At 46.0% G+C, this 13,877-nt stretch overlaps 1 long non-coding RNA gene across 1 annotated transcript in view; it reads right to left on the reverse strand.

Annotated features, from left to right (window-relative positions):
• LOC141259167 (uncharacterized) overlaps positions 1-13,877 on the reverse strand; it is a 304,265-nt gene that overhangs the window by 252,862 nt on the left and 37,526 nt on the right. Inside the window, exon 2 of the long non-coding RNA XR_012318377.1 lies at positions 3,223-3,307. This is a non-coding gene — a long non-coding RNA (uncharacterized lncRNA). The remainder of the gene's footprint in view (positions 1-3,222; positions 3,308-13,877) is intronic.

Below are 13,877 nucleotides of genomic sequence, written 5' to 3' on the forward strand. Positions count from 1 at the left end.
AGCTGGAGAAAGCTATAAGAAGATAGCAAAGCGTTTCCAAGTTACCCTTTCCTTAGTTCGAGATGTAATTAAGAAATGACAGTTAACAGGAACAGTAGAGGTCAAGATAAGGTACGGAAGACCAAGCAAAATTTCAGTAAGAGCTGCTCATAGGATTGCTGGAAAGGCAAATCAGAACCCCCTCTTGACTGCAAAAATCCTTTAGAAAGATTTATCAGACTGTGGAGTTGGGGTACATTGTTCTACTGTTCAGAGACACCTGTACATGTACCTGTACCTGTGCCTTTCATGGAAGACTCATCAGAAGAAAGCTTTTCCTGCATCTTCACAATAAAATTCAGCGTCAGAAGTATGCAAAAGAACATATAAACAAGCCTGATGCATTTTGGAAACAAGTCCTGTGGACCGATGAGGTTAAAATAGAACTTTTTGGCCACAATGATCAAAGGTATGTGTGAAGAAAAAATGGCACAGAACTTAAGGAAAAGAACATCTCGCCAACCATTAAGCATTGGGTTGTGTTGCAGCCAATGACACAGGGAACATTTCACAGGTAGAGGGAAGAATGGATTCAATACAATTTCAACAAATTCTTGATGCAAACATAACTCCATCTGTAAAAAAGCTGAAGTTGAAAAGAGGATGGCTTCTACAAATGGATAATGATCCTAAATACACGTCAAATTCCACAATAAACTACCTCAAAAGAAGCAAGCTGATGGTTTTACAATGGCCCTCTCAGTCCCCTGATCTGAACTTCATTGAAAATCTGTGGCTAGACCTCAAAATAGCAGTGCATGCAAGATGACTCTGGAATCTCACAGAACTGGAAGAATTCTACAAGGAAGAATGGATGAAAATCCCTCCAACAAAAACTGAAAGCTGAAAGACTCTTGGCTGGGTACAAAAAGTCTTTACAAGCTGTGATACTTTGAAAAGGGACACTACTGGGTGCTAATCATGCAGGGTGTCAAAACTTTTGCATCTGCCCATTTTCTTTTTTGTAATTTTTAAAATGTAATAGAGGAAAAAAAAATATATATATATACACATGTGTGTTTATATATATATATATATATATATATATATATATATATATATATATATATCTATATATATATAGATATATAGATATATATATCTATATATGTATGTGTATATATATATATATATATATATATATATATATATATATATATATATATATATATATATATATATATATATATATATATATAGCTCAAAAAAATAAAGGGAACACTTAAAGAACAGAATATAACTCCAAGTAAATCAAACTTCTGTGAAATCAAACTGTCCACTTAGGAAGCAACACTGATTGACAATCAATTTCACATGCTGTTGTGCAAATGGAATAGACAATAGATATAAATTATTGGCAATTATCAAGACACACTCTACAACCCACAGAAGTTGCTCAGGTAGTGCAGCTCATCTAGGATGGCACATCAATGCGAGCTAGGCAAGAAGGTTTGCTGTGTCTGTCAGCGTAGTGTCCAAAGGCTGGAGGGGCTACCAGGAGACAGGCCAGTACACCAGGAGATGTGGAGGGGGCCGTAGGAGGGCAAAAACCCAGCAGCAGGACCGCTACCTCCGCCTTTTTGAAAGGAGGAACAGGAGGAGCACTGCCAGAGCCCTGCAAAATGACCTCCAGCAGGCCACAAATGTGCATGTGTCTGCACAAATGGTTAGAAACCAACTCCATGAGGGTGGTATGAGGGCCCGATGTCCACAGATGGGGGATGTGGTCACAGCCCAACACTGTGCAGGATGCTTGGCATTTGCCACAAAACACCAGGATTGGCAAAGTCGCCACTGGCGCCCTGTGCTCTTCACAGATGAAAGCAGGTTAACACTGAGCACATGTGACCGACGTGACAGAGTCTTGAGACGCCATGGAGAGCGATCTGCTGCCTGCAACGTCCTTCAGCATGACCGGTTTGGCAGTGGGTTAGTAATGGTGTGGGGTGGCATTTCTTTGGAGGGCCGCACAGCCCTCCATGTGGTCGCCAGAGGTAGCCTGACTGCCATTAGGTACCGATATGAGATCCTCAGACCCATCGTGAGACCACATGCTGGTGCGGTTGGCCCTGGGTTCCTCCTAATGTAGGACAATGCCAGACCTCATGTGGCTGGAGTGTGTCAGCAGTTCCTGCAAGATGAAGGCATTAAAGCTATGGACTGGCCCGCCCGTTCCCCAGACCTGAATCCGATTGAGCACATCTGGGACATCTTGTCTCGCTCCATCCACCAACGTCACGTTGCACCACAGACTGTCCAGGAGTTGGCGGATGCTTTAGTCCAGGTCTGGGAGGAGATCCCACAGGAGACCATCCACAACCTCATCCGGAGCATGCCCAGGCGTTGTAGGGAGGTCATACAGGCATGTGGAGGCCACACACAATACTGAGCCTCATTTTGACTTGTTTTAAGGACATTACATCAAAGTTGGATCAGTCTGTAGTGTGTTTTTCCACTTTAATTTTGGGGGTGACTCCAAATCCAGGCCTCCATTGGTTAATAAATTTGATTTCCATTGATGATTTTTTGTGTGATTTTGTTGTTAGCACATTCAACTTTATACAGAACAAAGTATTCAATGAGAATATTTCATTCATTCAGATCTAGGATGTGTTATTTGAGTGTTCCCTTTATTTTTTTGAGCAGTATATATATATAATTTTTTTTCCTAAAATCCAAAGGAAATGTGTCATCTTTAACTTTAGACCTTGTAGAGAACATTTCATCTTCAACTTGGTTAACTGTTCACAATAACAGTAATTTTGACCAGGGGTGTCCAAACTATTATATGCCACTGTAGCCTAACATGTTGATCCAGAGGAAGGCAAAAACCCCACAGGGCAGACATTAATAGCTCCCAATTATTGGAAAAACTCCTTCCTCACTCCATACGGCAATCAGTCTAGCTCTTTGTAGCAGCGCCCCATCATATAATCTAGTACCCATAACCTGTAATATTATATTTATCAAGAAAGGCATCCAGACCCTTCTTGAATTTTAGTAGTGAATAAATCATTACAACATTATGTGGCGGAAAGTTTCATAATCTCACTGCTCTTATAGTAAAAAATCTATAAAATTTTATGCAAATTGAATTGGCCATTCCTATACCTGTAAGTTCACTGTTGCTGTTGTTTCTCTGATAAAAGATTAAAAATAGAAGAGTCACTTTGTAAATTTTACCTTTGTTTCAGTCCTGTGAAAAACTCCAGCCAGATCTTCCATTCACTGCGCCATATGACTCCTGGCGATGAGGGGGCTCTGGGGCCTAGTGAACAGAAGACACAGCCATAAGTAGAGTGAAGATAGAAGAGCTGATCAGATAACCAGTGGTGGCGGAACAGGTACTGGGAGGGCCAAGGAAAGGAAAGTATAAGATTATTTTTAACCCACTCCCGGCTCTATATAATCCATCAAAATAGGAACGGATCCAGATTTTTTACACTATGTAGCAGCATATTGTAGAAGTTTTCTGCTCAGGATGTTAAGTATAAAGTAGAAGTTTCTAAAAGCAAGCCTCTAATCAATTTATTATTGTGTGATCTTCAATGTAAGATTCCATAAATGATAATGATACTAATATATACAGTGGTGGAAATAAGTATTTGATCCCTTGCTGTTTTTGTAAGTTTGCCCACTGACAAAGACATGAACAGTCTATAATTTTAAGGGTAGGTTAATTTTAACATTGAGAGATAGAATATTTAAAAAAAATCAAGAAAATAACATTGTATAAATTAGATAACTTTATTTGCATTTTGCAGTGAGAAATAAGTATTTGATCCCTCTGGCAAACAAGGCAAACAACACTTAATACTTTGTGGCAAAACCCTTGTTGGCAAGCACAGCAGTCAGACGTTTTTTGTAGTTGATGATGAGGTTTGGGCACATGTCGGGAGGAATTTTGGTCCACTTCTCTTTGCAGATCATCTCTAAATCATTAAGATTTTGAGGCTGTCGCTTGACTCCCTCCATAAGTTTTCTATGGGATTAAGGTCTGGAGACTGGCTAGGCCACTCCATGACCTTACTGTGCTTCTTTTTGAGCCAATCCTTTGTTGCCTTGGTTGTATGTTTTGGGTCATTGTCTTGCTGTAAGACCCAGCCACAACCCATCTTCAATGCTCTGACTGAGGGAAGGAGGTTGTTGGCCAAAATCTCGCGATACATGACCCCATCCATCTTCCCTTCAGTACGGTGCAGTCGTCATGTCCCCTTTGCAGAAAAGAACCCCCAAAGTATAATGTTTCCCCCACCATGCTTCACTGTTGGGACGATGTTCTTAGGGATGTACTCATCCTTCTTCTTCCTCCAAACACGGCGAGTTGAGTTAATGCCAAAGAGCTCAATTTTTTGTCTCATCTGACCACAGCACCTTCTCCCAATAACTCACAGAATCATCTAGGTGTTCATTGGCAAACTTCAGATGGGTCTGCACATGTGCCTTCTTGAGCAGGGGGACCTTGCTGGCACTTCAGGATTTTAAACCTTTAAGGCGTAATATGTTACCAATGGTTTTCTTGGTGACCCAGCTGCCTTGAGATCATTAACAAGTTCCCCCTGTGTAGTTTTAGGCTTATCTCTGACCTTCCTCATGATCAAGGATACCCCATGAGGTGAGATTTTGCATGGTGCTCCAGATCGATGTCGATTGACCGTCATTTTGTATTTCTTCCATTTTCTTACTATTGCACCAACACTTGTCTCCTTCTCACCCAGTGTCTTACTTATGGTTCTGTAGCCCATTCCAGCTTTATGCAGGTCTATAATTTTTTCCCAGACATCATTAGAAAGCTCTATGGTCTTGCCCATGTTGTAGACGTTAGAGTCTGACTGATTAATTGAGTTTGTGGACAGGAGTCTTTTATACAGGTGACTATGTAAGACAGCTGTGTTTAATGCAGGTAACGAGTTGATTAGGAGCGTCCAACTGGTCTGTAGGAGCCAGAACTCAATGTTTTGTAGGGGATCAAATACTTATTTCTCACTGTAAAATGCAAAAAAAAAAAAATCGAATTTACACAATGTGATTTTCTTGATTTTTTGGGGGGGGATATTCTATCTCTCAATGTTAAAATTAACCTACCCTTAAAATTATAGACTGTTAATGTCTTTGTCAGTGGGCAAACTTACAAAAACAGCAAGGGATCAAATACTTATTTCCCCCACCGTACTATACCCTATGCAATAAGAAATCCAATATATAGTGCCCATTGAAATTAATGTTACCCAATATGGTTCCCCCAGACAATAATTCTATATGCCCTCTGAAATGAATAATATATACACTGTACCTACTGAGGCAAAATAATAGTCAATGTGCCCTCAGGAAATAAATTATTAGACACATTGTGACTTCTGAAGTAAATAATCTATACACTATGCTCCCTATAATTATTACATTTTATTCGGTTATTAACAGACTGGATTGTCGCTAGGACAATCCAGCCTGTTCACAACAGAATGAATAAACGTAGGCACAATATTCGGACTGGTCTCCTTAATCACCGCCTCTCTAGGCATTTTTTAATCGAACATCACAAAGATCCTAGCCATCTGAAATTAATACTACTTGAACAAATACCTGAGAATATTCCAAATTGATTCCAAAGATTAATAAATACTGAATCCTTTTGGATATTCAAACTCTCAACTCTGGCACCTGAAGGACTGAATGGGAGTATCGAAAATACAAGATATGCGGAGCGGCTTTGGAAGAAAACACATTCTCAAGATGACTTCACTGCATTCAAACAAGCAACACTCGCATTCAAATCAGCACTCACCTCACCTAAACTGGCCTACTTCACCAGGGGTGGATTAAGAGTAGTAAGGGCCCTGGGCAGTTTAGAAGGCGCGGGCCCCCCCCACACACACACACCTGATTTATCACGTGACATGTCACATGATCCCCTGTGATAGATCATGTGATAGTTCACGTGAAATTAATTTGGCACAATATTAATTATAATATTATCTTTTAGGCTGTGTGCCCACTATGTGTTTTTTAAGCGTTTCCGCAGCGGTAATTCCGCTGCAGAAACGCTTAAAAAACGCTTGGTAGAAGGCCTGCCATGTTCCCCAATGATAATCCGCATGTGCTGTGTACATGCTGCGGAAATTTCCGCTGGGGATTATCATTGGGGAAAAATCCGCAGCATTACCAATTATTTTGCGGAAGCGCGGCGTTTTCGCCGCCATTGACTTGCTTTAGAACGCATGGAATCCGCATCCCTGCATCTGTAGATGCGGAATCCATGCGTTTCAATGTGCAGATGGTACCCGGGTATGGAGGACAGGAGACTCTCCTCCGAACCCGGGTACCATAGAACCTGTAAAAAAAGAATAAAATAAAAAATAAATATTATACTTACCTTCTGATGGCCCCCGGTGTCTTTATCCGATGCGTCCTGGCTTGCCGGCAGCTCGCGATTGTCTGAAAAGGACCTGCCGTGACGTCATTTAGTCATGTGACGGGTCACGCGACCGCTGACGTTTGCAGGCCATCAGAAGGTAAGTATATATTTTTTATTTTTAACCATTCTTTTACGGTCACACTATATAAATCCATGCTGGTTGCATGGATTTATATAGTGTAACCAAGTTGTCAAGCACTTTCCAAGTGATGCAAAAATCGCTTGGAAAGCGCTTGTCAACCCGCATGCGGAAATGCAAGTGAAGAACGCTTCACATCCGCATGCCCCTGGCAGGAAAACGCATATACAATCCGCATGTAAAATCCGCATGTAAAATCCGCATGCGTTTTTTCTGCCAGGGAGATGCAGAAAAGCTCAAAAAAAATCCGGAACATTTCTGTATCGTGGGCACATAGCCTTACATTAATTGTATGACTCAATATTGAGCACACGTAGCCATCTATACACAGCAGGAGGCTGCACGGTGCCATCTATACACAGCGGGAGGCCGCACGTAGCCATCTATACACAGCGGGAGGCCGCACGTAGCCATTTATACACAACGGGAGGCCGCACGTAGCCATCTATACACAGCGGAAGGCCGCACGGCGCCATCTATATACAGCAGGAGGCCGCACAGCGCCATCTATACACAGCGGGAGGCCGCACAGCGCCCCCCCAGAGACAGCAGGAGGCCGCACGGCGCCATCTATACTCAGCAGGAGGCCGCACGTAGCCATCTATACATAGCAGGAGGCCGCACGGCGCCATCTATACACAGCAGGAGGCCGCACGGCGCCATCTATACTCAGCAGGGGACTGCACGGCACCATCTATACTCAGCAGGGGGCCGCACGGCGCCATCTATACACAGCAGGGGACCACACGGCACCATCTATACACAGCAGAGGGCCGCACGGCGCCATCTATACACAGCAGGAGGCCGCACGGCACCATCTATACACAGCAGGAGGCCGCACAGCGCCATCTATACACAGCAGGGGGCCGCACAGTGCCATCTATACACAGCAGAGGGCCGCACGGCGCCATCTATACACAGCAGAGGGCCGCATGGCGCCATCTATACACAGCAGGAGGCCGCACGGCGCCATCTATACATAGTGGGAGGCCGCACGGCGCCCCCCCCAGAGACAGCAGGAGGCCGCACGGCACCAACTATACTCAGCAGGAGGCCGCACGCAGTTACGCATGCAGTCACGCACACACACAAACATACAGACATATACATACACGCATAAACACATTTGAAACACAAAAATACATATAAACAGACATCACACAATGATATCTGCCTACACACACACACACACACATACACACACACACACACACACACACACACACACACACACACACACACATACATACATACATACATACATACATACATACATACATACATACATACATACATACATACATACATACACATACACACACTCAGACTTACCATCCCCCGGCTCCATTCCTCCTGCCTGCTCTGACTTCTCCGTTGCAGCAGTGCAGGCCGGGCGCGCACTGCGTGACGTCACAGCTAAGAGACACGGCCGCGCACAGGGCCGTGTCTCCTAGCAGTGACGCGGCCGGGCTAGCACAGGGAAGTTAACTGCTGCAGTGCTGGCCTGGCCGATGAAGAAGTAGCGGCCGTTCGCCGCTGCTGGGGGAGCGGTCCGGGGCCCCCCTCCCGCCACTGCTACCGGTATGTGCCGCGGCGGCCCGCACATATAATGAGGGCAATCCGGCATTAGACACCCCGCCCGGAGCCGCGGGCCCCCTGCAGGCTCGGGGCCCCGGGCGGTAGCCCGGATTGCCCTCATTATAATCCACCTATGTACTTCACAACCCTCAATATCTTCCCTATCCTACAACCTCAAACAGCTATTCAACACTTTGAACTCTCTCCTCTGCCCTCCACTGCGCCCTCCGACCTACGTCATCTCTGCTGAAGAGTTTGCCACACACTTCAAAAACAAGATTGACCAAACACGGCAAGTCTTTACTGCCCAATCACCACAACCCCTTTGTTTTCCACACCATTGCCCTTATCCCATAACCTTCCTTCCTAACATCATGGAAAGAGACCTTACTCGTCTCCTCTCCAAATCACACCTCACCACTTGTACACTCAACCGCATCCCATTCCACCTCCTCCCCAACCTCACCCCCACACTCATCCCATCCCTAACCCATCTTTTCAACCTATCACTAACTTCTGGTACTTTCCCCGCTGCCTTCAAACATGTCACACTCACGCCCATCCTCAAAAAGCCATCCCTCGACCCAACCGCCTTGTCCAGCTATCGCCCCATATCGCTGCTCCCATTTGCCTCCAAACTCCTTGAGCAACACGTTCATGCTGAACTTTCCTCCCACTTCTCATCTAACTCTCTCTTCGACAACTGACAATCTGGCTTCCGCCCCCACCATTCCACCGAAACAGAGGCCTAAAACTTGCCCAAATTGATGGGAACAGTGCTCAAATGACATAGGAACAGCATGGGGAATACCCCTGGAAGAATTTCTGACTCCCAGGTCACTGCTGTCAACAACATTGTCACAGGTATTACGCCACTTTTACAGACTCACAATAAAACATACAAAAACGAAACCAAAATGGATTTTCCTGGGAAATATGTTAAGGAACATCCTTTACAGGGTAATGACTTGTATATAAGGCAAAATAAATAACCAAAAACAAAAATACTCCTCCACACCTTGGGCTATGTTCACATGTAGCGTTTTTGTTGCATTTTTGCACTTTTGCATTGCTTTCAACTGTGACAAATGCATTCACTGGGAAATGTAATTTTAACATTTTACAACCTTATCTGGCCATGTGGCGTTTGAGACATGATCAGACACATCCTGTTTCATTTATGAAGGAGGGACTCTGAAAGTCACAAAGCCTATTTTTATAGGGCCATCAGGCGGCCTTTACTATTCTTAAAGGGCCAGCAGTCGGCCCTCGTTTATTCTTAGAGAGCCATCAGCCGGCTATGCTTTGTTTTTTCCATTACTAAAGAGTGGGTCTCCTATACTGTTTTTGCTTATCCAGTGAGTGGCAGGTCTGCCCAAAATTTGGACGCACCCCAATACCCCTTTGAAAATTTGGACGCACCCCAATACCCCTTTGAAGAAACTTAGAGGAGGGCCTACTGAAAACAATGTTCCCATTATTAGGAAGTGGGTCTCCCATTGTGTTTGCCTATGCAGTGAATGCAAGGGTTGCTAAAAAATTGGAGGCATTCCAATGTCCCTTGGAAAAGACGTGGAGGTCAGAGGGCATCCTGAAAATAATGTTCCCATTATTAGGAAGTGGGTCTCTCATAGTGTTGGCATATGCAGTGAATGCAAGGGCTGCCAAAAATTGGGAGCAACTCCAATGCACCTTGGAAAAGAACGTGGCGGAGGACCTCATAAAAAAATGTTCCCATTATTAGGAAGTGGGTCTCCCATAGTGTTGGCCTATGCTGCTAATGCAAGGGCTGCCAAAAATTGGGAGACACTCCAATGCACCTTGGAAAAGACGTGGAAGAGGACCTCATAAAAAAATGTTCCCATTAGAGAGGAGCGGGTCTCCTACACTTGTAATGCCCATGCACTAAGTGTATGGGCTAACAAAATTTACCCCTGGGGGGTATACATGAACATACTGTATAAACATTTTTTTTACGGCCATCATAAACACTATTTAAAAAAATTATGTGGGTGTTGCATCACGGACCACGGTCACCCTGGTGATATGGTGGTGGAGGATGAGGACGAGGAGAAGGAGGAGGACAAAAGCCAAAATCAGGAAGCGTATACCCATGTGTGGAAATGTGTGAAAAGGTGCATGGGAATACACCTCCCAAAAAAAGACACTGGATTTGAGTTTATGTTACGCTGCTATCAGTCATTGAGTCAGTCTGTCAGCATTTTCAGTTGACAGGCAGATGCGCTTATCTGTTATAATTGCACCACCGGCACAAAAAACCCGCTCTGATAAAATGCTAGCGGATGGGCAGGCCAGGACCTCCAAGGCATAGAGAGCCAGTTCATTCCACAAGTCAGGCTTGGATACCCAATAATTAAAAGGCACAGAGGAATCACGGAGGACGTTGGTACGGTCGGCAAGGAACTCCCTCAGCATCTTCCCAAACTTTTCACTCCTTGTGAGAGTACCCCGCGCCTCAGGGCCTGTGCGATGGGAGGGTCTGAGAAAACTCTCCCAGAACTTTGACAGTGTTCCTCTGCCTCTGCTGGATTGGAGTTGTCTCTCTCGGCTGTACTCCTTGGTTGTCCAACAAACTGTGACCTCTGCCTCCAGCGTTTTCAGATGGGAATTTTTTTAGTAGTTCTGCAACAAGGGCCTTCTGTTACTGCCCCATTTTTGTAGACCTGTCCGCCTCAGGAATAAGAGATATAAAGTTCTCTAGCGTGGGTCTAGAAGTGTCACCAACCAGTAATGACTGTCACCCAAAATTTTGAGAATGTGAGGGTCACGGGAAAGGCAGCGTAACATAAACTCAGCCATGCGTGCCAGACTGCTAACAGGCAAGACTTCCGTGTCCTCACCAAGAGGACGACTGACCATGCTCTCCTCCTACTCCTCCTCTCTGTCCTCAGGCCATCCACGCTGAACAGACGGTATGACACTTGTGGAGGTAGTATCGTCTATAGTGCATGAAACTAGCTCCTGTTCTTCCTCCTCCTCTTCCTCATTGTCAACCAATCCACATTGGGATGAGATGAGGCTGGGCTGTGTGTAATCACACTGTATGGTTCCTTGCTCCATCTCATCGTGCTCCACCTGCAATGCATCCTCTTTGATTGTGAGCAGAGAGTCTTTCAGAAGACAGAGAAGAAGGATGGTGACGCTAATTATGGCGTCATCGCCGCTCACCATCTTGGTGGAGTCCTCAAAGTTTTTGAGGATGGTACAGATGTCTGACATCCATTTCCACTCCTGAGGTCTTATGTGTGGAGTCTGAACTGAATACCGACAGCCTTGTTGATGCAGGTAGTCAACAACTCCCCTCTTTTGCTTCTTCTACAAATCCTTCCCAACATCTGCAGTGTAGAGTTCCAATGCGTGGGGACATCACACACCAGTCTGTGAGCCAGAAGCTGCAAACGCTGCTGAAGCACGGCAAAGGCGGCGGAAGCTGTAGCTGATTTTCTAAAGTGGGTACACAGGCAGCGTACTTTGACAAGCAGATCTGGCAGTTCCGGGTAGCTTTTGAGCAACCACTGAACCATAAGGTTAAACACATGGGCCAGGCATGGTACATATGTGAGCTTGCCTCACCTCAGAGCCGCCACCAGGTTCCGGCCATGTCACACACGATCATGCCTGGCTGTAGGTTCAGTGGTGTCAGCCACAGATCTGCCTGCTGTTTCAGAGCTGTCCACAACTCTTCAGTATTGTGCGGTTTTTCACTTAAGCATATTAGCTTCATCACAGAGTGTTGCCGCTTGGCCGAGGCAGTGCTGCAGTGCTTCCAGCTTGTGACTGATGTGGTCATTTCGGAGATGAAGGTTGAAGAGGAGGAGGAGGCTGAGGAGGATGAGGTGCAGGAGCTGTAGACTGTGGGGGCAACCCTGATTGACCCAGGGCCCGCAATCCTTGGTGTCGGGAGGATGTGTTCCGTCCCAAAGTCCGACTGGGTCCTGGCTTCCACTATGTTAACCTAGTGTGCCATCAGCGAGATGTACCATCCCTGCCCACAAGCACTTGTCCACATGTCTGTGGTTAGGTGGACTTTCCCTGTAACTGCATTGTTGAGGGCACGGCTAACATTGTGGGACATGTGCCTGTGTAATGCGGGGATGGCACACAGGGAAAAATAGTGGCGGCTGGGGAGCGAGTACCGAGGGACGGCCGCCGCCATCAGGTTGTGGAAAGCTTCCTTCTCCACGAGCCTAAAAGGCAACATTTAGAGCGCAAGCCGTCCTGAAATGTGGGAATTTAGTAGTGTGGCCTGTGGGGCGCTGACTGCATATTTGCACTTGCGTTCCAAGGGCTGGGGTAAGGACAACTGAACGCTGCTCTGGGACAAGGATGTGCTTGCTGATGGTTCTAGTTGAGAGTGTGCAATGACAGGTGCAGGGCAGGAAGCATCTTCGCATGCACTATGGACAGGGGATTGGCTAGCACGCACAACAGCGGAAGAAGCAGTGGTGTCACCCACAGACACTGTTCCTGGTCCCTGGGGTTCGGCCCACAAAGTCGGGTGCTTTGCTGCCATGTGCCTGATCATGCTGGTGGTGGTCAGGCTGGTAGTTTTGCTACCCCTGCTGATGCTGGCCTGGCAGGTGGTGCAAATGGCCTTTTTGGGGTTATCAGCAGAGTCTTTAAAAAACAACCAGACTCGGGAAGACCTAACAGTTGTACTGGCGAAGTCCGTCATGTTGGTGTTACTGGGAACGGTTGCCTGCCTTCTGTCTGCAGCCACCACACTGCTTCTTCCTGCTTGTTGGGGTGCTCTGCCTCCCTCCCACGGTGTGCTGCTGTCCTCGCTCTGCATGTCCTCCTGCCAGGTTGGGTCAGTTACTATATTATCCACCACCTCGTCTTCCACTTCCGCACCCTGGACCTCCTCCTGACTTTCTGGCAATTGTGTCTCATCATCATCCACCTCTTGTGACACTTTCCTAGCGTCACCTTCGTATGACCGTGGCTGCTCAAACATTTGGGCATCGCTGCATGCGATCTCCTCTTGCCCGACTTCACGTGGACCTGGCGAGAGGCCCAAATCTATAAATGGAAAAGTGAACAGCTCTTCGGAGTGTCCAAGTGTGGGATCAGTTGTCTCTGGGCACTCGGCATGATGGAAGGAAGGAGGATCAGGGTGAGGAGTATGCGGTCCCGACTCACGGCTACTGAGACTTGACCGTGTGGAAGACAGGGAGGTGGTGGTGGTGGCTAAGTGACTGGAAGCATTATCTGGTATCCAACCAATAACCTTTTCACACTGCTCTGTGTTCAATTGTGGTGTTCTGCGGTCCCCTATTAATTGGGACAGAAAGGTCGAGCGAGAAGTTGTGGGTGTTTGTTGTGGCTCAATTTCAGATTGCTTCGGCCTCTGCATGTACCATCACCATGACGTCCAGTTCCCCGTCCCTTGCCATGTGCCTTGCCCATTGTAAATGGAGGACAATATCTTCCACGCTCATTACAATTGGCTGAATTTGGAGCGAACTTATATGTGATCTGTGTGACGGACAAACCACAGTTTTAAATAGCTGGCCTGTAGGTAACTATTTTTAACAGCGCCGACCTTGTGTCAATCAGTTCATTGACACACTGCAACAAAATTTAAATGGAGGCCAGAAATTGCAATATTTTCAGGCCAATTATACAGTGGTGGCCAAAAGTATTGGCACCCCTGCAATTCTGTCAGATAATACTCAGTTTCTT

This window comes from Phyllobates terribilis, unplaced genomic scaffold, assembly GCF_046119375.1.
Source record: "Phyllobates terribilis strain yellow unplaced genomic scaffold, ASM4611937v1 Scaffold_1__5_contigs__length_1240528914, whole genome shotgun sequence".
Classification (NCBI taxonomy): Eukaryota; Metazoa; Chordata; class Amphibia; order Anura; family Dendrobatidae; genus Phyllobates; species Phyllobates terribilis.